At 44.5% G+C, this 22,967-nt stretch overlaps 1 protein-coding gene across 8 annotated transcripts in view; it reads right to left on the bottom strand.

Moving 5' to 3' along the window:
* Positions 1-22,967, bottom strand: part of CSGALNACT1 (chondroitin sulfate N-acetylgalactosaminyltransferase 1) — a 321,341-nt gene that overhangs the window by 142,838 nt on the left and 155,536 nt on the right. For 2 of the 8 annotated variants that reach the window (XM_057697975.1, XM_057697974.1), the window contains exon 3: positions 14,678-14,793. The exons of the other annotated variants lie outside the window; for them this stretch is intronic. The gene's annotated coding sequence lies outside the window, so the exon portion shown is untranslated. The remainder of the gene's footprint in view (positions 1-14,677; positions 14,794-22,967) is intronic. 8 annotated transcript variants of the gene reach the window in all.

Here is a 22,967-nt window from a genome sequence, read left to right as displayed (position 1 = left end):
TAACACTGGTTCTAAGAAAACAAATCACAGTAGTTTTCAGAACGGGTTAACACAGGAAGTCAAGAAAGCAAAAAGCAACATGATTCAAGAGTCCCTTCTGGGACACGAGCCTTGAGAATGGTTAAGGCCCAAATGTCAAATGGACAAAGTCTTCTTTATGTGCACTACTCACAAAGGAAAAGTATAAATTCAGCAAAAATAATAAATTATTTCAGCAGTTCAAACTAATTCTATTATCCAACTACAAATAAATAAATTTACGCTTTGGGTGGATAATTTGCGAGGTGCACTTCCTATGCAAGAGAGAGACCAGACAGCAAATGCTAGAAACGACATTTCATAAAGACTATTAAAGGTTTACGCAACTTCATGTTTTATTAATCGGGGCCACTTGTGACGATTCACACTGAAGTTTTTCATGGATGTTCATAAAAGACAAAAGACATTATTTTTCATTTTAGATAAATAACCTGGAATGAAACATAATTATGTACTTTCTCCAGAAAACTGTCATGGCCCTGAAAATCGTGTTTAGAAAAGAAGACAATACAAGGGAATCCATGTCAAACCTGTACGCATTACCACCTGTGGAAGCGACATTAAATGAGAAATACACACAAGACAGAGGATGAATGAACAGAGAGGGGGTTTGCACTCCCACCAGCAGATCATTTAAAAGGATAGACTCCCACGACTGCCATTCTGAGGTTTTAACTTTGATTCAAGACATGAAACGAGTTCAGCTTGGTTCATCCTCTCCTCACCCAGCCCAACCCAGCAAAGCAGCCCCCACCCACTTCATCCAAACATGCACTGTCTGAGCAACCAGCACGTTGAACAAGCATAACCACAGAATGTGATCAAAATACAAGGGACCCAGAGGACAGACTGGTGGCTGCCAAGGGGGAGGGGGTTGGGGAAGGGACAGAGGGGGAGGTTGGGGTTAGCAGATGTAAACTTTTATATACAGAATGGATAAACAACAAGGTCCTCCTGTACAGCACAGAGAACTATAGTCAACATCCTACGATAAACCATAATGGAAAAGAATATGAGAAAGCATGTATATATATCAATGAATCGCTTTGCTGTACAGCAGAAATTAACACAGCATGGTAAATCAGCCACACTTCAATTAAAAAAAAAAAAAACAACAACACAGCTTCCTCCCCCACAAGTCACCTGTGCTAAAGCCCATGACACTTCACATCTGAGCCAACTGCAGCTCCCACTTTCCCCAGGAACGGGATCTGAATCGGTCAATCTGGAGTTTCCTGGTCAGCACCAAGGAGGTAGTCTGCATGATAAGACCCCTGCCACTTCCCTCCCCTAGAAGAAGAAGTCCTGGCCTGAAATAATCCTAACTTTTCTTTTCCTAATAACTTTCTTGCCCCACCCTCCTTCTGTCTATGAAAACCGTCCATTTCATACAACTCCTCAGAGTACCTCCTTGCTGGATGGGATGCTGCCCGATTCACAAATAGCTTAGTAAAGCCAATCAGATCTTCAAATTTACTCAGTTTAATTTTTGTTCTTTAATAGACACAACGGATTAATAACCAATGGTTTTATTTTTTCCAGTAACTGCAACAGGCACACTGTGCCCCCTTCCCCCTGGGAAGTGAGCAACTTCTATTCAGTCCATCCCCAAAAGCTTTAGTCTCCTTTGCTTATTAAAATACTAACAATATTAATAATTAATAATATTTAATATTGATAATATTAAAATAACCAGCTATGAAGTAATCTTGTCTAAAAATAATTGAACCTGAATCTAGTCAAGTTTCTAAGTCTACCTACCAGCTTACAGGCAATACCCGGGATACAGAAACAAGTTCAATGTCACCAGGAGGAGTCAGTCAAGAGGGTGACACTTGCTATAGGACAAATGAACCTGCTTCTCCACCAATCAGTGTCAAGAGGAAAAAAGAGAGCGCTCACTAGGGAAACAATTACATAATAAAAGAGACTTATGAAACACAGTAACCAAATGCAAAATGCAGGTCTAGTTTATATACAAATTTGAAAAGTAACTGTAAAATGATCTCTTTGAAACAACTGGGAAAATTTGAATGTGGATTGGGTGTTATATAATATTAAGTAAGGAAGTAATATTAATTTTGTTGTAAACAATAATGGCATAATGGTTTTGCAAAAAAAAGTCCTTGTGTGTTAGAAATATACACAGGAGTATTTACACATGAAATGACATAATGGCTAGGATTTGCTTTAAAATATTCTCACAAAAAAATTCTTTAAGACAGTATGGTACTGGCACAAAAACAGAAATATAGATCAATGAAACAGGAGAAAAAGCCCAGAGATAAACCCATGCACCTATGGTCACCTAATCTGTGACAAAGGAGGTAAAAATATACAATGGAGAAAAGACAGCCTCTTCAACAAGTGGTGCTGGGAAAACTGGACATCTACAGAATGAAATTAGAACACTCCCTAACACCACACACAAAAATAAACTCAAAATGGATTAAAGATCTAAGTGTAAGGCCAGACACTATAAAATTCTTAGAGGAAAACATAGGCAGAACGCTCTTTGACATAATTCACAGCAACATCTTTTTCGACCCACCTCCTAGAGTAATGAAAATTTAAACAAAAATAAACAAATGGGACCTAGTGAAACTTAAAAGCTTTTGCACAGCAAAGGAAACCATAAACAAGACGAAAAGACAACCCTCAGAATGGGAGAAAATATTTGTAAATGAAGCAACTGACAAAGCATTAATCTCCAAAAATATACAAGCAGCTCATGCAGCTCAATATCAAAAAAACAAACAACCCAATCCAAAAATGGGTGGAAGACCTAAAAGACATTTCTCCAAAGAAGACATACAGATGGCCAACAAACACATGAAACGATGCTCAACATCACTTATCATTAGAGACATGCAAATCAAAGCCACAATGAGGTATCACCTGACACCAGTCAGAATGGCCATCATCAAAAAATCTACAAACAATAAATTCTGGAGAAGGTGTGGAGAGAATGCACTGTTGGTGGGAATGTAAAGTGATACAGTCACTATGCAGAACTGTATGGAGGTTCCTTAAAAAGCTAAAAATAAAATTACCATATGACCCAGCAATCCCACTACTGGGCATATATCCTGAGAAAACCATAATTCAAAAAGATACATACCACAATGTTCTCAGCAGCACTATTTACAATAGCCAGGACATGGAAGCAACCTCAATGTCCATCAACAGAGGAATAGATAAAGAAGGTGTGGTACATATATACAATGGAATATTACTCAGCTATAAAAAGGAATGAAACTGGGTCATTTGCAGAGACATGGATGGACCCAGAGAGTGTCATACAGAGTGAAGTAAGTCAGAAAGAGAGAAGCAAATATCGTATAATAACGCATATATGTGGAATCCAGAAAAATGGTATAGATGATGTTATTTGCAAAGCAGAAATAGAGACAGATGTAGAAAACAAATGTATGGATACCAAGGGGGGAAGAGGTGGGGTGCGAGAAACTGGGAGACTGGGATTGACACATACACGTTATTGATACTATGTATAAAACAGACAATGGATAAAAAAAATTTATTTAATAAAACAAAAGTTGGGGAAGGAGAGAAGAAACAAGACTGGCAAATTGTCGATAACTGTTGAGACTGGGCGATGGGTTCATGAAAGTTCATTATATTCTACTTTTGTGTATATTTAAAGATTTTCATAATACAAGGGTTCTTTTTAAGTTCATGCAACATTTCAGCCTCGTGTTCAATTGCAAGATTTCCCTCCTTTCTGCAAAGCAGGCCAAGCTGGCGGTCTTACTGGCTGAGGAGGGACGAGGTGGGTGGGCAAAGACGGAGGAAGCGGTGGTCTGCTCCCCACACCTCTCCCTCTTCCCTGCACCTGCTCCTCTGACCACAAGAGCAGAGAGGCTGGGGGGGCGGGTAGCTTTTCCCTCTGTGGTGAGTTGTTTTCTGTGTTGGTGTCCTATTCTTTTACACAACTGACACAGAAAGATGGAACAAGACCCCAGCAAGCCTTGCAGGCAGGGTCTCAATCCCGAGCTGCAACTTAGGCATTGATGGTCTCATGTGAGGTATGACTGCATCCTCTAGCTAAATCCCCAGCCAGCAGCAGCATGTCACCCGGCGCGGATATGAGAGCCTTCTCCCCCGGCCTGTGACAGCCCAAGCTACTCTTCCCTCTGTGGGCCAGGATGTGAGCCTGCTGGTGGCGGGAGCCTGCCTGCCTATTTCTCAGGGACCCTGAATGCAGGAGGCTGTCTTGTGTCCTCTGCGTGTGACCCCACCACACCCTCTGTCACCAATGCTCTGCTCTGCGCTCCATTAGCCCTGGGGCAGGTCAGCAGGTCCTGGAGCTCAGCAGACATCCAATAAGAGAGAACACACGCAGCCTTCCCTCCTTGCAGACCCCAGGAACTTGCCGAGCAAGCCTCGTGCCCCTCCTCCGCCTCAGCTCAGGAGCATGGTACCCTCCCAGCCCCCTTGGCCTCTCCGCTCTCCTTTGGGAAGGAGAAGGAGGAGCAGCCTTGATTCACAAGGTTGTCTGCAGGAACCCCCCTTCTTATCTGTCACCAGTATAAGTTTGACAAACTAGTGTTCCCTTTTGCATGTGGAAATCAATTTGGGGTGTACTGGGGAACTTAGAAGCTGCTCTCAACAGGACACCAGCTCTACTCTTGGGGCTGGGGGGGGTGGCACAGAAGACCCCAGCCAGCACCTCCCACCACCCTCCTGCATCTATTAGGCATCAGGTTACTAACCCAGGCAACCAAAATATGAAGGCAACGGAGACTCGCGCCACTGGCTTTGACATCCCAGGGACTGAATGTACACACAGACCTGACACTTCCCAGGGCTCTGCCTGGAGTAAGACACTGGAGCCAGCGCTGTGAAGACCCTCCATCTGTCGCTAGGGAAAAAGGAGAGGTGGCCGAGATGACTCCACAGCTCGGAGCCCTGGAGGCTGGTGAACAAATCTCCTGGCATCCTGTGAGCCCGGCCCTCTGCCACAGCTAATTCAAAAGTAAAGAGCCAGCTGGTGTGCAAGACACGTGGGCCCTGCAGGTGTGGCTCCCTGAATGGAGTGGAGGAAGACACTCAGCCGACGGGCCAGCACAGGGTCCAGCTCGGGCGGAGTGCACAGCCCACGCCCGAGGCACAGGGCAGCAGGCGGGCTGCCGACACTGCCCTGAGATTCCACTGCCCTAGCTGTTCACTCTGCCACTGGCATGCAGGATGACAGTTTATCATAATTCCTAATGTTATCTCTCCCCAGAGACCAGTCCTATTATGAGAGCTAGGCCAGCACCCAGCCACTGCGAGCACTAGGATGAGCTGATGCACTCGACACCTGCCACGCCCCGGGCTTTACATACCCCTCCCACACTTAGGGATCAACCTATGATGGTGCTGCCTCAAAGAAGACATGTATTCTCCCAGGCTCTCTTGCATTTTTTTTTTTTTTATTTTATTTTTTTGGGGGTACACCAGGTTCAATCAACTGTTTTTATACACATATCCCCATATTCCTTCCCTTCCTTGACGCCCCCCCCTCGAGTCCCCCCCACCCTCCCTGCCCCAGTCCTCTAAGGCATCTTCCATCCTCGAGTTGGACTCCCTTTGTTATACAACAACTTCCCACTGACTATTTTACACTTGGTAGTATATATATGTCTGTGCTACTCTCTCGCTTCTTCTCAGTTTCCCCTTCACCCCCCGCCCCCTCCCATACCTCGAGTTCTCCAGTCCATTCTCTGTATCTGCTTCCTTGTTCTTGTCACTGAGTTCATCAGTACCATTTTTAAATTCCGTATATGTGAGTTAGCATACAATATTTGTCCTTCTCTTGCATTTAATGTGAACCATCTCCTCTGAATTTTAAGTGAAAAAATTAACTATTATTCAAGTCACTGTATTTGGGGGTAGCTTAGCCCAGACCCTAATACTCACACAAAATGAAGAGAGTCTGTTCTACAGGACCGCAGACCCTACCACCTCTGTACCGTCTATGAACTTCTATTAGAGTGTGTGTGTGAATCTGGTCGCACGCCGGGTTTCTCAGAACAGCGTCGGCCCTGGCGTCTCTGTGTCTGGCTCCGTGTCCCTCAACCTGGCTGCCACGTCCACCCCTCCACTCACATTGACCCTCCTGAGGTCACCTCTGAGCTCCCTTCCAAAGCCCTGATTGCCAAATGCCTTAGGGGTCAGGTCAACAGAAACATACCCACCTGAACTCCACCCCGATCATCATGATTGTTGACTGTATCTAGAGAAATAGATTTACTCTACTGCCCGCCAGAAAAAACTTAAGTCTTCTCTGGAAGAGGATAACAGCACCCAGAGACCCTACAACTTTTATACACAATGTCAGGGCCTTAATAAAAAATTACAAACCACAACAAGAGACAAGAACAAATGACCAAAAATGAAAGACAAAGAAGGGACAATGTGTACCCTCTAGCTATAATATCTAGGCAATATACTATAATTATCAAAGAGGAATTTTAATATAATTATAATTGCTAAGTGCAAGAAAATAGAATAAAGATGATGAATTTCATCAGCTACCTGGAATCTATGTAAAAGAATTGAATAGAAATATAATAATTGAAATTAAAAATGCAGATGGGTTTAAGAGCAGATTAGACACAGCAAAAGAGGGATTTCCTAAAGTAAAAGAGCTGTAAGGAGAAGATGTCCCTATAAAAGCACAGAGAGGACAAAAGAATGAAAATACAGAAAAGAGCTAAAGTGGCACCTGAGACATGGATAAAAGAACTAACATGCCTGTAACTGAAATCTCAAAAGGAGAAAAGAGGAGACAGAAGCAACAGCTGCAGAAATACTCACCAAAAGTTTTCAAAAACTGATTAAAGATATTGGGTTGCAAATCCAAGAAGCTCCGTGAACCACAACTAGGGAAATATACTGGGGGAGGGGGAGTAGATACAGCAGATATAAATCACATATTTAGGCCTGGCTCATAACTTCATCTCACTTGTGGAATTTTGATAGCCTCTCTCACCCACTTTGCTATGAAGGATAAAAGGTCAGATAACGCCCTTTTTAAAGTTCCAAGGTTAAAATTTTTTATTAATTTGGGGCAGAATTCTGCAAGATATCAATTGTGATGTAAATTATTTTCTTTTTTTCTGATTTTTAGTTTTAAAACCTGTCACTTGTTCTATAAAGAGAAAAAATTCTTATTGAAGGCTGATGCTTCTTTAACTCCAAAAATGAATATAAAAATATGTCAGCTACTGGGTATCAACAGTATGCTTATACTCATAATTTCACTTTCGAGGAACCCAAGGCCCATAAAGGAGAGAATAAAATTGAGTTATTATTCTGGTGTGCTGAAATTGATCTCCTAACATGAAGACAGAAAGCTGCTATTGTAGATATTTAAGACCGGTGAGTATACCTGTAACTTATATAATACTGTACATCAACTATACTTCAATAAGCTTTTTTTTAAAGATGAAGAGTTCAAAGGGGATTTACACTTTAAAAAGAGTGGGGAGCTCATCATAATTTCAAAGGCTTCAGAAATTTCTTCTGATTTTTCCAACAACCTAGAAAGTTATTCATTTTCATTAACAGGAAAAGAAAGCAGATGCAAAAGCGTAACGATAACGTTGTGAGGGAAATGAGTGTGCAGACAAGTGAAGGGGGGTCACCTGTATGGTGATGGATGGAAACTAGACTTGAGGTAATGGCCACCAGTAGTATACGCAGATGCTGAACTATCGTGCTGTACACCTAAAACTTAGACAATGAAAAAGAACTTTTACAGATAAGTTTATAATAATAATTTACTCGCCCAGGCTCTGTTTGAGTATCTGCCTCACCAAAATGAGTCCTGGCAAAGCTGGGACAGAAAAACGAGGCTTGAGAGGGTTGGGGTAGGATGAATTGGGAGACTGGGATTGCCATGTATACATTACTAATAAGAAAAAAAATATCAAACTGTACACTTTAAATATATGTAGTTTATTGTAGGTCAAAAAAAAAAATAAAAGTAATACCAAGCCGCCCCCCCCCCCCACCCAAAAAAGAAAAAGAAAAACGAGGCTTGAAAACACAACAGTGCTGTCACTCAGCCCTCCCTCAAGAAGGCCAGCGCTGTTACTGGGCACTACAGCTGAATATAGGTCCCCCCATTTACTGGGATTTTAGATACTGTCCTGGTGAGTGATAGCATAATAGAGGAATATGGTTCAAGTTTTCACAGGTGACTCAGAGAAATCAACACAAGAACCTTATGGGTGAAAAAATCAACCCTGACCACTTAGACCATGAGTGACACTGCAGCATCCGGGTCAAGGAAAAAGACCCCAATGCTCGTGTGCCCTCAAAGTCCCGACAGCTTCCTTCGAAGCGCCTGAGCGCATCTACTAAACCATCATTTTCTCCAGCTCGTGTGTGGAGAAAATCACCTGGCTGCAGGAGTGATACACACGACCAAGACCTGGGCAATGAGTAATTCAACCCCCAGACACGGGGACTGGTTTAGAGACAGACACATGCCCCCATCAAGGCCAGCAAGAGTTCGTCCTGGGATCTTCCGGGACGACCAAGAGAGAAGCACTTCCCTCTTCAGCTGGAATAAAATCTACAGACACCTAACGTTTCCCACTAGCTGAATGAGGCCAACATAAAGAGCAGGGCCCAGAGATCTGAGTCCCTGGACCAAGGAACCCCAGAAGCCACCCTGTGTATTTACATAAGCCAAGCCTTTCTTGCTTGCGCCAGAGTGAGCTGGGGTTTCTATGTCTCATAACAGAAAGAGTCTCAAATAACATGTTCCCTCTGCAGAAAGGCAGCCATCCTAACAGGTACCGTCGGGCGATGCCTCAACAGATTGCTCAGCTGGGAGCCCTGGGGACCGCATCAGAGCATGGAGGGCAGACACTGACCATGGACATACACTCTGGGAAAAAAAATTCTAAGCTGCACTGAACTCAGTGCAAAACCATGGAGTAAAATATGGTATCTGACCAGTCTCTAACGTTAAAATAAAAGTAAGGTCATTTGATTCCGAGCTAAGCGTCCTTTCCTCAGAACGTATCGGGCTACCAAACGTCCCAGTCCTTTCTGATAAATGATAAGCCAATATAATTCAGAACAACACAACAGAGAGAAATACATGTAATTTTCCCTAAAATTACCAATCACTATAAATCCAATTACTCTGACCACAGGCCTTGTTTCGGCTTAGTTAAACTCCCCTGTCACCTTCCTGCTACCCTGCACCGGGCTTCCAGATTCCACCTGCTCTTCCTCCGGGTCTGAGAGGGCTGACACGGACATCCCTCATTCCACGCGTCCCGCAGCTCCGAGGACTGTCTGCATTCCTCGGTTACCATTAAATAACACATAAGAAGCAAACACCGGGCCAAGCCTAACAGTTGGCTACGTAATAGTCTTGGCTAAAGTGTTTCTTAAAAATACTGCAACTAAAGGCAACACTATCTATGGTGACAAAACAAGAAGCGGTGTCTGCCACCCACCAGCCTTCTGACTTTCAAAAGATCATTCACCTTTGCATTTTACCTGTAGAAGGCGTCTGTTCTTACGACTTAGGTTTAGTCTAACTGAATGGTCACCCTCCAGAGCTACCATTTGAGAAACCTGTGTTCCCTAAACCTGAACGCTTACGGCCACGTGCCTCCCGGGCAGTGGTATCTGGCTTCTGGAATTAACTCATGGAGACAGTTCATATTACTCACGCTGTGCTTTTGCAAGTCTATGGTGATTTTCACATTAGAATTTCAAATGTGAGCTGAAATAAAGGTTTTTCCCTCTCTCTTTTTTTCTTTTTAAACACAGTAAGGCTTAACTTGGATTCTGAATTAAGAGAAAGCTTAGGCTAACAGTTAACCTTGGATTAATATTTATTTTACTAATGTTGGCTTTATATCACATGGTGATATTCTATTTCCTCCAGGAAATTTTTTATGCCATTATAAAATTCTAGCTAACGCCACAAATTCTAGACACAAGGCACACTGCCAGTGAGCATTAGTAACTGCTTATTTGAAAACCAATTATCTATTTATAAAATCAAAAGAAGCATAATCTAAATACACTCAGGGGATAAAAAAGCTGGGTCCTCTGCCACCACATTCCTTTCATTCAGAGTCTGACCCAGAATGACTGGTGACAGAAAGTGCTCCGTCCCATGGCTGCAGCACTATCCGATAAGCACTAAAGCATTACAAGGCATCTCTATCGTTTAAAGAGCTTGTTATCCAGCCCAACCACAAAGAAGATATTCAGGAGCAAGAGTGAAGGCAACCTTGACATGAGGACCAGCAACAGACAGCAGGACGGGCCAGGGAACACCCAAGGGGAGTCTGGAATCAAATAGATTTAACTCTGAATTCTACGCCATCACTCTCAAGCCATCCGTGTACCTTGCACAAGACATTTTAACTCTGAGCTTCCATGTCTCTCATCTTTACTTAGAGAATTAACAAGAAGTACTGCCCAGGGCTGCGGCAGGGAATAAATGGGGGAAATACACAATACATGTGAAGTAGATTACACAGCGCTTGGAACCGTATGCAGAAAGCGGTCCCCTTTCCTCTCCTTCTGACCTACCCCTGGGCAGATCACGTCCCTGCACCACACAGAGAGACCAGTGAGGGCTCTTTCCTCCACCCATAAATCCACAGGACAGGGGCTGCTTTCCGTCGGCATTTATACTCTCTGGTGACAAATGGCATCATTTCCGTGGTGAGGCTGGTGACCCCATGTTGACCATGTGAAGACAAGCTTGATTCGCCTGCCTCTGATCAAAGATTTAGCGACTGGGTCGATTTGCTGGACTCTGGCTTGGCTTTAAAACCGAGCAGGACCCTATGGGGCCTTTCCAGGACAGACCCCACCATGTCCTAACCTGCCTTTTGCCTGTAGAAAAACTTTAGCCAAAGAATAAACTCAATCAGAAGAGTGAGAAAATGCAAAAGCAAAGAAAAGTAGTCAAACAGGATGAAATAATAGTTTAGTCATTAAACAAAGTCAAGGACCTTTAGTTCCTCTTCAAGAGCTATAGGTAATATTCTGAGCCATGTCCTGTGAGCTGTCTTATAGATACTGAAACCCCCGCCAGGTGGAAACCCCCATCATTAACTACATGATGACCAGACTGTAGCCATGACGGAAGCTGCCACAATTCCAAGAACTGGCCTCAAAGAAATGTTAACAAACTGACCCTGGAAAACTGAAGATTAACTGTACTTAAAACAATCAAGATGATGCTGATCAGACCACCACAGGACCAATTTCAAGATGACTGTCAGAGCTGACTGCTGTTTCTGCATGTAGCCCCCTCCCTCCACCTATACATCCCTGAGGCTCCCCCTTTAAAAGCTCCTGCCCCCTGATGAGCAGGTGAAGTTGGCCTTTGGACGAGTCTGCCTTTTCCCCTGGTTTCCAGCCTTCAATAAAGCAACCTTTCCTTTCTACCAACACTTGTCTCTCAAGTATCAGCTTGCGAACAGCGAGCAGCTGGACCTGAGTTCAGTAACAGCTTCTGTGTCCTATGCTCTCACCTGGGCCCTTTCCTGGAAAAATTCCCAGGGGGCAGCCTGTGGCAGCAGGACCCACCTCACTATCCTGGTATTAATTTCCTGAGTAGCTGAAACACAAAAACACCCCGAATAGCCAAAGCAATCTTGAGAAAGAAAAATGGAGCTGGAGGAATCAGGCATCCTGTCTTCAGGCTATACTACAAAGCTACAGTAATCAAGACAGTATGGTACTGGCACAAAAATAGAAATACAGATCAATGGAACAGGATAGAAAGCCCAGAGATAAACCCACACACATATGACCACCTAATTTATGACAAAGGAGGCAAGAACATACAATGGAGAAAAGACAGCCTCTTCAATAAGTGGTGCTGGGAAAACTGGACAGCTACATGCAAAAGAATGAAACTAGAACATTTCCTAACACCATACACAAAAATAAATTCAAAAATGGATTAAAGACCTACATGTAAGACCAGACACTATAAAACTCTTAGAGGAAAACATAGGCAGAACACTCTATGACATAAACCATAGCAAGAGCCTTTTTGATCCACCTCCCAGAATAATGGAAATAAAAACAAAAATAAACAAATGAGACCTAATGAAACTTAAAGGCTTTTGCACAGCAAAGAAAACCAGACAAAAAGACAACCCTCAGAATGGGAGAAAATATTTGTAAATGAAGCAATTGACAAAAGATTAATCTCCAAAATACACAAGCAGCTCATGCAGCTCAATATCAAAAAAACAAACAACCCAATCCAAAAATGGGTGGAAGACCTAAATAGACATTTCCCCAAAGAAGACATACAGATGGCCAACAAACACATGAAAAGATGCTCAACATCACTAATCATTAGAGAAATGCAAATCAAAACTACAACGAGGTATCACCTGACACTGGTCAGAATGGTCATCATCAAAAAATCTAGAAACAATAAATGCTGGAGAGGGTGTGGCGAAAAGGGAACCCTCTTGCACTGTTGGTGAGAATGTAAATTGATACAGCCACTATGGAAAACAGTTTGGAGGTTCCTTAAAAAACTAAAAATAGAACTACTATATGACCCAGCAATCCCACTATTGGGCATATACCCAGAGAAAACCATAATTCAAAAAGATACATGTACCACAGTGTTCACTGCAGCAGTGTTTACAATAGCCAGGACATGGAAGCAACCTAAATGTCCACCAACAGAAGAATGGATAAAGAAGATGTGGCACATATATACAATGGAATATTACTCAGCCATAAAGAGGAATGAAGTTGAGCTATTTGTAGTGAGGTGGCTGGACCTAGAGTCTGTCAAACCAGAGAGAGAAAAACAAATACTGTAAAGTAAACCAGAGAGAGAAAAACAAATACTGTATGCTAACACATGTATATGGAATCTAGAAGAATGGTACTGATGAACCTAGTGGCAGGGCAGGAATAGAGATGCAGACACAGAGAACGGACTTGAGGACACCAGTGGGGAGGGGGGAGGGAAAGCTGGGACATAGTGAGAGAGGAGTGCTGACATATACACACACTGCCAAATGTGAAGTGGATGGCTGGCGGGAAGCTGCTGCAGAGCACGGAGAGATCAGCTTGATGCTTTGTAAGGACCTGGAGGGGTGGGATGGGGCGGTTGGGAGGGGGGCGCAGGAGGGAGGAGACATGAGGATATGTGTGTACACATGGCTGATTTGGTTTGTTGTACAGCAGAAACGAGCACAATACTGTGAGGCAATTATACTCCAATAAAGATTAAATAAATAAATAAATAAATAAATAAATAAATAAATAAATAAATAAAAAATGAAACCCTACCAACCTCACTGAGCTGTTTCCCACCTGGCTTCTCATGGTACAATGTGAAGGAACAAAGATTCGAGAGGATGTCAGGCCATGAGGTGAAAGAGGAGAAGAACCTAACAGGACATTTCTCCAAGACAACCTGAGGTCCACCTCCATGTCACCAAGCCAGCAGCTGACTGACGGGCAGAGTTCCAGGTCTGAGCAGCACCTGAGGGCTCAGGAGCGGGACCCTTGATGTGCCCTCCTCTTCATCACTTCCTTCTGCCCTCCAGCAACCTCAGGACCACGCCTGCAACAGACGGGGGCCAAACCCCCATCCCCTGCACCCAACAGCAGGAGGCTGAGGGGCTGAGGACCTCCAAGCGACGTGTCACATTAGATTTCTTTCAAAAGGAAACCAATTCCCTTGAGGAAACATCCCAACGTCAAGGAGTTTGAAGTGGATATAATTACTACAGCCTTAGAGAAAAGAAACAGAATTAGAAACCTCTTCCAAGCAGAGTAACTCTCAACTTCTAGGACATTTGGGACCACCTGCAGGGCATCTTAAAAATGTAGGTAACTGGCACCAGCCCAGACACTCAGGACCAGAAACTCCGGGAGTCTGGGCATCTGTATTTTTTCAAAGGTCCAAGACGGGGGCTGAGAGATGCTGGCTGAATCTGTGACTATTAACGAAGAGCAAATCAAACTCAGAATCAGATTTTCCCATCGTGGGCAGTGTTTCTTAAAGGCTGGTGGGTGGAACACTGTTCTTAAAAAGTTAAGAACTGTCATGTTGGAAAAGGATTCTGTGGAGTAGAAAGCTGGGACCCACGAGGTTAACCCAAACTCAAGTCTTCTCTTTGGAATTTCCAGAACCTTTAACAGGCCCAGGTTCACTGTACACTGCAGAAGAGGAATATACTGTACGGTGTTTTCCAAACTTATCTGATCAGAAAAATTCCCCTTTGAAAAAGTCTGGCAGCTCTAGTAATCTCCGGGAAACACCTTGGGTCTGACATCCTGTCCTCCGTTAACTGCCTCTAGAGGTTTCCTGAAAGAACAGCACAGTGAAGATGCTGGAAGGCAGGAGGGGCGATCATGACTCCACTCGGAGCTTAGTCGAGAATCAGGTGAGGAGGACCCCATTTCCCTCGTCTCCCGACCTGGGATGCCCCTCTACACAGCTCAGCACTCTTCTAACTTGGTCCCAATAGAAACAAAAAGATGATGCTTCCAAAAAGATGATGCGGTACAAGTCCTGTAAGTTGTTATTCCAGGACCTAGTCCCAAGGGCATAAATACCGCTGCATTACAACAGGGATCCTTAAAAGGGAGGTACCTTTCAGCCTTGGGTCAGAGAGGGGCACAGCTTTCCTCTGCTTCCCCTCTTGAGGGGTCAGAATTTTAAACTCTGGCTATGATCGGATCACACTTGTACTCCCTTTGTGGCCAGCACTGCAAACACGCAACAGAAAAAAGTCGTAAGTAGGGTATTCCGTGGGTGATGACATACATACCAATGTTATAATACTGTCTTCAACATCATATTCTAGCAGTGAGAACTCAGCACAGACGTTATTATTATTGCCATAGGTTATTTGATTGCAACATGAAATAAAGTTTATCTAAGCAAACTTAAAAGAATCCAGTAGCCCATATCCTACCAGAATCCTGACTACCTAGGTGTAATATTACCCACAAACACGACCCATAAGCTAGAGTGTGCCCGTGCAGCCACCCCCACATCTCCAGAGCGTCTCCTGGTCGCCAGGCAGTATCCTAGGAGGTGGAAATGCAGCAGCATGAGACAAACATCCCTGCCCTCCTGATGCCTTTATTCTAGATCTATGGATCCAAATAGTTAGCAAGTTAACTGGATTTCTGTCATTTCCATGTTCTTCTAAGGTTTATTCCCTATTAAACTCCTGCCTCACATGCACCCCAATATTCACAGCAGCACTAAGACGTGGGAGCAAACTAAACGTCTACTCACAGATGAGTGGGCAAGGAAGATGCGGCCCATGCTCACCACGGAATACGGTGCGGCCATAAAAAAGAATGAAATAATGCCATTGGTAGCAACACAGATGGACCTAGTAAGCGAAGTAAGTCAGACAGAGAAAGACAAATACCATGTGACATCACTTACATGTGGAATCTGAAAACAATACACATGCATTTATTTACAAAACAGAAAAAGACTCACAGACACAGGAAACAAACCTATGGTTACCAGAGAGGAAAGGAAGGGGGGATAAATTAGGAGTCTGGGATTAGCATATACACACTCTACATTATAAACACCCTACTATGTATAAAATAAATCAATACAGACCTACTGTATAGCTCAGGGTACTGTATCCAATATCTTGTAATAATCTATAACGAAATGTAATCTGAAAAAAAAAATCACTTTGCTGTTCACCTGAAACTAACACAACACTGTAGATCAACCACAGTTCAATAGAAAGAAAAAAAAAACTCCCATCCCTCTCTGATCTCAAAGATCTTGGATTATCAGAGCTGAAGGAAATGACCAGGGTAGCTCTGTCCCTGGCACGGACTCCAGGCAGGGGGGCAGGGGACCGAGGTCCTGGCTGTACTTGTACCTGTGACTTCGGAGGACCTCTTTCCTGCTCTGAGCCTCAGCTTGCTCATCTGTTAAACAAGGACTGGGTTCGAGTCTGACTCAAGCACAGTGGTGAAGGGTGTTTGGAAATGTTGCAGGGGGTGGGGGGTGAGGGTGGGGATTGTGGCTGACACCACAGCTGACTGGGCTCAGGACAGGTCCCAGGACAAGCCCCGCCTGGGCCACAGAGCTTGTGAGCCCAGAGCTGGCCCAGGGCCGAGACCGCTACACACAGCTTGGGGCTCCTTCTGGACACCTGGCCATTCCACTGTGTCTTAAGGACGGTCTCGGCCTTCGGTGGGGAGGCCGCCTGCCGTGATCCTCTGCTCTGAAGTCCTCACAGCGTGTAGAGTGAGTGCTCCTCGTCACTGTTCTAAAGATACCCTGACTTTCAGAATATCCACCTTCCTCTCACAGAAGTCTTTTCACAGCTGAAGCTCAAATACAGAAAGCTGAAATTATTCCATCAACTAGATCTAATTGCTACTAGGCGCTCGCTAAGCCGCACAGCTTGGTACCAAAGATAGAAACCTTATGGTGACACTCTGGGTTTGAGACAATTTTCAACATTCTTCCAAAGCCTGAGGTGGACACTGCTAAAATATTTGACAAGGAAATCATAAATCCACAGAAAATAAGCAGCTCGTGGGAAGAATAACATGTGACCCAAACGAAAAGGTTAAGTAAGAAAATCTTATCAAATAAACAATGTAGTTAAACAGCTATTGGCTTATCCATGGCAAGCAGGGTACAACACAGTACAGACCAAGAGCCGGATCAGGCCTCCTACCTGAGCCGTACTGTAAATAAAAGAAGGAATTTTCATCTTTTGCCAATTAGGTTGAAATGTCATCTCTGCCCTCTTGTCCATGTGCTGTGAAATTATAATCTTCCTCCTTACAGTTATTTAACCCCTAACTTGCCCTGGATGTATATATTTGGGCAGCTAAAGGCTACAGAAGGATTACAAAACATGCCCAGAAAGATTCTTATACCTAACTCGATGGTTCCCAAACTGTGCACCGAGGCACCCTGGGGCACCAAAGGGAGCTCATCACTGTGCTTCAGAATATTTTAAATTTTCAAGCAAAGCACTGGGTACTGGACATCTGTTGGATGTTATGCAAACTACTAGCTCCAGGCAATTCACATTTTCAACATCCGAGCGACATTCCTTTTGAAGATATCACATCTTTGTGAAACTACATTTTGAGCAGCTACTGTGATAAAACGCAACGGCTACACAAGATGAAGCGTCCACTGTGACTCCAAGGTCTGGAGGGCTGTGCAGGGCCCAAGCGAGGCACACGTCCCGTTATTAAGTAACTGTGGTTAAGAATGAAAAACTATTCTTTTTCTTTCAACGTATTGTATTATTTTTCAAACAGCTATTAAGTTATCAGGACATCAATACTCATACTGAACATCACCACTTCATGGGAAAAAAACTGTTAGCCATTTTCTTAGTCAAGGGTGTTGGGAAAACGAACGCGACACTAATGACACCGTGAACTGAGACAACCAAACCTCAGACCAAAACATCTCGGTCAATCTCCAAAACAGGGCCGACAACATGAAAGCTTCTTTTGCAGAGGGCAGATCTTCGGAAAAAGAGGTCCCTTCCGGGGCGGCCTCCTCAAGCGTCACAGTGACGGCATCCCTGCTGCGGCCCCCGTGGGAGGGCCAGGACCGCCAGGCCACCAGCTCCCCATGTGGTATGGCGGCTGCCACCTCTGTTTCTGGGGTTCAAACACGGGAGGACAGAGTGCCTGCAAGTGTACAGCAAACACAGCCTTCCACGTCGTCACCAGACTGAAATTTTCTTACCATGAATTTAGGAGTGCGAGCGCCTCGGAATAATTCACCACATGAGCATCCGTAAAAAACCAGCAACAGTTACTTCAGTGCCTTTTCAGGCCTCCTATTCATCAATCTTCAGTCCATCAACTGCTTGTCAGGCTGGAGCCTCCATGTAAGACAAGCACCTGAATTGCACAAAGTGGGCTTTAAGAATGCGAATTTCCTTACTGCGAAGAGTTGATGGACAGGCATCAAAACAAAACAGACAAAAGTAAGGTATTTCCTATTAGTTACAAGGAGAAAAACAGCAACCACATGGTGAAAAAACGAATCGTCACCTTGCCTGGGTCACCAAATGAGCATCACCAACGAGGGGCAGATGGGGACCGACAAGAACACATCCCTAAGCAGAATCCCCACGAGGAACACACAGGCTGAATCCCACCGCGAGATCACTCCTCTAACCCCAAGATTGTGGGGTTTCCCTGGTGGCGCAGTGGTTAAGAATCCACCTGCCAATGCAGGGGACACGGGTTCAATCCCTGGTCTGGGAGGATTCCACAGGCCACAGAGCAACTAAGCCCATGCGCCACAACTACTGAGCCTGCACTCTAGAGCCCGTGAGCCACAACGAGAGAAGCCACCACGATAAGCCCCTGCACCTTAACAAAGAGTAGCCCCCACTCACCGCAACTAGAGAAAGCCCGTCCAGCAACAAAGACCCAATGCAGCCAATAATAAACAAATTTATTAAAAACAATGATTGTATTCCTCAAAAACATCATTTCACAAAAGAAAGACTGTGAAAACGTTTCAGATTAAAGGATGATAGAGACATAACAGCTACATGGAATGCCTGGTCCTAGGAGTTAGGGGAAAGGCTATAAAGGAGATTATAAGTCAGCTTCCAGAGTCAGAGTGCAGACAATGAGATAAACTGAGATAAGATAAACTGGGTGATACCTGCACTGTTGTCATATTAGAAACACGCTTCTCCTTAGGAAATACACACTGAACTATTTTGGAATAAGAGCTATAGTGTATGAACTTACTCTCAAATGGTTCAGAAAAAAACATGACATAATAATTTTATGTATATATACTATATATATATATAGAGGGAGAGAATGCACAAATGAAAAACAAATGGTGCAAAATATTAACACGTGGATCTGGGTAAAGGCTTTAGATACTTTTGGTTCTATTCTTATCTCTGAAACTTTTCTATAATTTGAAATTATTTCCAAATAACGTATTTTCAAAGAGTAAAGTGTTGAACTACATTTGGGCACAAGAAAACAACTGCTAAGTAACTAAACAGGACACGTGCACCACAGCTAAAGAACTTGTGTATCAGAAATGGGTGGTCCTATCTTCTCTGTAAAAGTCTTTCCCCAACTCTTGTCAGTGGAGTGCTCCTACCACTTTCAGTTTGGCGATGCCTGAGTTGAATTAATTTTTGCTAAATAAACTCTTAAAAAAAAAAAGAAAAAAGAAATGTGTGGTCCTGGTGGCAAGACATTCACCATAAACCAGGAGGGATGACACAGAGCACATGAAAGAGGCCCTCCAGTCGTTGGCCCAATGGAGGCTCTAGAGTAAATGAGCTGCAGGACCAGTGAAACACTGCAGATGGCCAGACTGGAGCAGAGACCACGCATCCTTCAGGGGCCCCCGCTGGAAGGTTCTCCACGGCGAGGTGAAGTCGGCGTTACTCTGAGGCTCCTCTGGGCAGAGCCAGAACACCCAAGCTCCCCAAAGATTCTGATTCCGAGTGAAGCCTGGGACTCCAGGCGGGTCCCCAGCATCCCAGAAAACTCAGTGCAGCGGCTCAAGGACCAAGTCATGGACTCCTTGAGGGCAAGGACCGTCCATCCCCACGAATCTTCAGCATCTAGCAGTGGACGACTCATGGCTGACACCCAAGCCAACGTTTGCTTAATTAATTAACTAATTAACCAACAAACATGTGAATTCTTTCAATTATGGAAGCTGGGAAAGGAAAAGGGAGGGAGCAGGGACCAGAGGGGTTTTTTTTTTTTCCATTTTAGAATAATGTGAATATTTACATCCTATTAGTTAATGCTGGTAATTTCTTGCATCCCTGCAACATGCCAGGTGCTTCACAAACATTAGTCTCAATCCTCACAACAACTCTAAAAGGTACCAGTCTTTTCACTTTCCAGATGAAATGAAGGGCAGAGGGGTTCAGCAACCTGTCCAGCTCATGGGATTAGTAAGCTGAGGCTCCAACCCCAATTCTAGGGTCCCCATGAAGCTAGCTGCCTCGCCTCTAGAAACAGGGAAGCATCGACCCCAACGCCAATCAGCCGAACAACCAGAAGGACTAGGGGTTAAAGTGCCCTAAGTTAAAGAAGAAATCCAGGAGAAAGGGGATGTCTAGATACACCTTTAGTCTGCTTCTAACGGGAAGAAATACGTTAGGACAAAGACATCTTAGGGAGACACCAACATGCAGACTACAAGTTACCAGGCTGGTGGCCACACACTTATGTTCCCCAAACCAAAGTAAAACAACCGGAAACAGGAGTGAGAAGTGCAGTAAGTAGAATAAACAACAAGTTATTTCTCTGATGCACTTCTGACTCTTTGTTAATTATTTTCTTTCATTCACATACTTCTTTGTCTTAAGTTTCTCCCACGATTTTACTCAGGGAAAAATGAGAGCCCTTCCTAGAGGAGAAGGCACAGACCAGGAGAAGAGGTGAGGAGAGAGATGCTGGTGAGAAGACAGATGCTGGTTTGAAGCCCTTGACAGCTTGCGCCTCTGCATCCACGTGTCCACCCTCCTTGTCAGAAGAGCAAGTGGGGCTTCCCTGGTGGCGCAGTGGCTAAGAATCCGCCTGCCAATGCAGGACACGCGGGTTTGAGCCATGGTCTGGGAAGATCCCACATGCCGCAGAGCAACTAAGCCTGTGAGCCACAACTACTGAGCCCACGTGCTGCAACTACTGAAGCCCACGTGCCTAGAGTCCATGCTCCACAACAAGAGAAGCCACCACACTGAGAAGCCCGTGCACAACAGTTGCCCCTACTTGCCGCAACCAGAGAAAGCCCACCCACAGCAACAAGACCCAACGCAGCCATAAATAAATACATAAATAGATAAGAAATGTGACTTTAAAAAACAAAAAAAGAGAGAGCAGGCAGACCCGCTCCCAGCTGGCTCACAACCACCCACTAACCTAACCGCTCGTGTCGCTGAACACCTGCTCTGTGCCAGGAACTGAAGGCACCACATGGTCCAGAGGAGGCTCAGGACCCTCTGGACATCACATCACAGGCTGGTTAACCGGGAAGAAAGGCAAGGAAATCAAATGTAATAACACGATGCAGCAGGTGCCCTAACAGGGGAGCTTACTCTGCAGGTCAGCCCAGGGGGCGGGGTCTGGAAAAAGGGACCACCTGAGCCAAGTCACGGAGGACAGGTAGGAGTCGGCCCAGCCAATGAGCCTGGAAGGGTGTCTCGGGGAGAGGACCCAGCAAAGGCCCTGGGTCAAGCCACGGAGCCCCTCAGGGCTGCCGCACCAGAGCTCGGGCCACCTGGAGGTGCTGGGAGGCCACTGGGAGATTCTGAACAGCAGCAACGTGACCAAAGATGCACTTCAGAAGGGCTGCTGTGGCTGCAGGGGAGTGGGGGCGAAGGTGGGGGTGGCGAGGTGAGGACAGCCTGAAGAGTCCAAGTGCAGAGCAACACGTGAGGAAGAGGGCTGGGCAGGGTACGGGACCATGTAAGCCTGCGAGCGACAGTGAGGACGTCAGGATGCCTTTGGGGGGCTCTGGCTGGTGACTGAGGGAGAGCCCGGGGACGTAACAAGTGCAGGGTGCTGGCAGGACACACGGCAGAGACGGCCAGGAGTCCACGGTGCCGGACGGCAGTGTGAGCTGGGGAGACCAACGTGAAGTCAGCAGAAGCTCACCACTTACAGCAGAGGACACTGCGTGGATGGTACAGAATGAGAGGGCGGAGGGGACGGAACACCAGGGAGCGCCGTTACGTAAGGGACGCGACAGGCACCGCACAGGAGCCGAGGGAAGTGAGGGTTTGCAGGGCAGTGGTCGGAGTGTGGGACGCTGCAGAGAAGCTGGGTCACACGCATCGCCACAATCTGGCTTCCTAAGTACTAAATAGGAGTTAAGATGCCTTATCAAACTACAGCGAAATGAGCAATAACGCTGAAACTGAAACACACAAGGACTTCGGGGGAAGAAGTTAGGTGATCAGATAACACAAAACACATCCCGCCCACATGCAGTCAGCTAATCCAAGCCCAGGTGAAGCTCCCATTCCAATCGCGGGACTCCAGTTAGGTCATTTCATTTCACCTTGCTGCGAAAAACTATCATAAAAGTCAAATGGTATATGTCATGTAATGGTACTTAATTTAATTTTAATTTAATCCTTTCTTTTCCCCCCCATCACGACCTCTGTCCCTTGGCATATATCCCACAGGCTTGGGACAAGGTTGGCTAGTCACATGTTTTATAAACTTAGAAAACACATTTAAGGATACCAGTAGCCCTGGCTCAAGTTTTATCATATATGAGGTTTGGGTTCTCCTATCACCCTGTGGGACATTCTTCCAATAGATTCCTTTCCTAAGGTGGTCTAGTCCATTTCTATTGTTTGCAACCAGGAATCCTAAATGATATCCAACATTTTAATTTGCCAAGAAATAGAATTTTAAATATTAACTACCATTATAGTCTAAAAAAAAATAAACATTTAAAATTTTTACACATAAGAAAAAAGACTAGAACCTCAAAGTAAAGGTTATTTCTTTAAAGTGAATTAGCTCTTTGAAAATATCACTTTATTTTTCTCATTTCTCTGTGGGTGACTGACACCTTCACCAGAGACTGGATTCCAATCTAAGAATTGGCACTTTGTAACCAAAAGGACTCAAGTCTAACATTTGGTAAGTCTCACATATTTGTTGAATTGCAAATATGCAAGTTTTTACTGCAACATTTAAGTATAAACTAAACTAATTAATGTTTATTAATAATTAGTCCATTATTCCTAATTACCATATTTTAAAAAGAACTTTAGGAAAAAATTTACAGTATTAACTTGGATTCATTTCTTCATAGTACAGATTTTGTCTTTTCTGGTGGCCTGGACCATAGGCTCATGTTTGCAATGACTGAGCTGGAAGTTTCCGTAAGGTCATAATTC

This window comes from Hippopotamus amphibius, chromosome 10 (genome assembly GCF_030028045.1).
Source record: "Hippopotamus amphibius kiboko isolate mHipAmp2 chromosome 10, mHipAmp2.hap2, whole genome shotgun sequence".
NCBI lineage: Eukaryota > Metazoa > Chordata > Mammalia > Artiodactyla > Hippopotamidae > Hippopotamus > Hippopotamus amphibius.
This window is presented reverse-complemented; position numbering and strand designations above follow the sequence as displayed.